Source organism: Metopolophium dirhodum, chromosome 8 (assembly GCF_019925205.1).
Source record: "Metopolophium dirhodum isolate CAU chromosome 8, ASM1992520v1, whole genome shotgun sequence".
Lineage (NCBI taxonomy): Eukaryota > Metazoa > Arthropoda > Insecta > Hemiptera > Aphididae > Metopolophium > Metopolophium dirhodum.
The window spans coordinates 7,935,941-7,938,795 of record NC_083567.1 but is presented as its reverse complement, the minus strand read 5'-3'; positions in this window follow the sequence as shown (position 1 = coordinate 7,938,795).

Below are 2,855 nucleotides of genomic sequence, written 5' to 3'. Positions count from 1 at the left end.
TCAACGAATTGAAAAAATTAAATAAGAACATTTATATGGGTTGAAGTCAATATTATAAAAACTTATAAAAAAAAAATTAAATACAATTAAATAAAGGTAATTTTTTTAAATTATATTTCTATTTTTTTACGTACCCATTATGCTCGATACTATAACTTCGGTCTTCAGTTATAGAAAACAACACTTGCCAATATGGAATTACTGTCGAAATTTTTTATTTTAAAATATTAAATAGCATCTGATTGACGGATGTGCTATAATGAAACTCAAAATATAACGAATACACTACCTATACACCTATCTAAATTATATTTTATATTCGTTTAAATTGGACTTTTAATTTTTCTGGACATTTTATTAAGCTACGAATTTATTTAGTTATTTTGTTATTTAGGTAATACATATTAATTAATAGGTATTTCTTAAATTTTTTTTATTATTTTATTCGAAACATTATTTTTAAATATTAGGATCAATAAAACTATTTTTATTCAATTGCTATTTTATATCAATTAGAATTTGTTAATAAACCAAGTAATAAATGAATGGTTACCAAGTAAAAAAATCGTTATCTATATTATAAATTTGAATTTAATTTACCGCATTTGCGTCTAGTAGAAACAAATAAATGTTTTTTTTGAAGATAATGTAAAAATATCCATCATCCATCGGTTAGGACCATATATATATTTTCTATGATTAGGACGGTGAGGTTATAATTATAAATAATCTATGGCAAATGACAATCGTCTGAGACGAACAGCGATTCCAATACGTACTCACATATTTCGTTCCATTCTGGTTATTGAAGTAGGTGCCTATTTTTATAAATGTCATTAATCTCAATACTTCCAGACTGAACTTTTGGATCGGAGATATGAAGACGCGCGCTGCATTTTCCTTGGCGGAGATGCACAGCTCTGACACTAGACAATATTATACACTCGAAGGGAACGCGTTTCGCCTGAAGAATAAATAATTACGTAAGTCTTGTCCTTCTATTCTGTTGAGGCGGTAGACCTAATGTAAATATATTTTATTGTCAGACAAACTTATATAACCGTTAGACGTAGAGTAATTTTTAAAATCCAGTTTTTATAGGTGTGCAAAAATTATGAAAAATACCTTAAATTATAATACTTTGCCTACAACTGTTAATTTATTGTTATAGTAGAATAATTTTTAAAATTTGAAATCAATGATTAGGCAATACTTTTATAAGTAGGAAGGTAGGTTTTTATACCTACCTAATAAAATAAGAAAATACATAATGATTAATGTTATTTAATATGATTTGTAAGTACATAGCAGATCATACCTAGAGAACACCTCAAACGTACGTTTTTTTTTGGGGGGGGGGGGGGGGGGGGTTTACGGGATATACCTAAGGGAAATTTTCTTCAAATTTTCACATTTCACTATTTGATATTGTGATATTATTTGTGCCTAGGTTAAGTTTCTGTTTTAGAATCAATCGATAGGTTACCTAGGTATATCACATTCTTTAATTTTAATTTTGGTAGTCGAGTATTGGACAAGTACCTACGTAATTTATAATTCGTATCGTAATTTAATTACTAAAAAAATATATTTTCCCCAACAGTGTCACCGGCAGGAGAATACATTATAGAATGTCTATAAACTTGTGGTCTAGTATATGGTTAAAATTGGCATGCGACCAACAACTGGGGGCTTGTTCTGGACAATTTAAATGATCTAATGAGGTTTATCTCATTATTTGAATTAAATTAATTTTTAAGCAATTGCTGTGTTAATCAATTTATTTCATTCAACACACTCGTCTCAATTTTCTAGTACCTCTAGATTTCTCACAAAATTCATATCGATCATCTCACAGATTTCATATTAAAAACCAAAAAAAAATGTATTTTTATCTTATTTCAATCTTTTTCATCGAACACCAGAATATATTACAGATCATAAAGGTACTAGTATTGTATACTAGATAAGTTTCAATTAGCGAGATGTAGAGAGAGATGGAGATGGAGCGAGATGTTGACGGATGAAGATAGCTGTTTCTTCGACGACAGCGTGTGCTGCAGTACAGCTAGGTTTCACTGGAAAAGTCGATGTTTATGCATAAGTTTGTTTTTATATTATTTTGGTCTTACATTTACTTTTTAGACTTGAATTAAATATTTATTGTCGCGGAAAATCTGTTAACTAAGTAACGTAGAAGCATATACGTTTACTACTGCCTACCAAAGGCGCAATGTATAATAATAATAAATTATACGCCAGTCCGAACAATCCAAACGCTGTCTTACTCGTAGTCGAGTTCTAGTTGATAACTGACTTGTGAATAAATTTAATTTTTGTTATGTATAAAAATAAAACTAATAAATCCTTAAATACAACATTTAAAAATACAAACTCTGTGTAATAAAAATTAATATTAGGTATTTATTGGTTTATATAATATCTGTAGACTGTAACTACGTCATTAAAATATTGTAGAACATTTTACTGCATAAGATGCGTGTTATTTCAGAAATGGTATTCGTCAGTGAACATTTTCAAACTGGGAATAATATATCATAAGCAGATTGAAATGTGTGAACGTTTCAGTGTTTCGAAGACTAAGTTTCGTAGCAGATTTTGATTCCGTCACGGGGTATGTATTTTATTATTTCTCAGTAGGTTTTTTTTTATTATAGTTAATTGATCAAGGGATGTATTGCCCGAAAATTTTCAATATTTGTATTGTAACTATACTGGTATAACACTATTCGGGCTATCAATAAAGTCGTGTTCAAAATTAGAAAATTGGTGAGGTATGATATTTTTTTAAGCAATTCTTTCGAGTAGGGAATTCGCTCAATGATATTTAAATA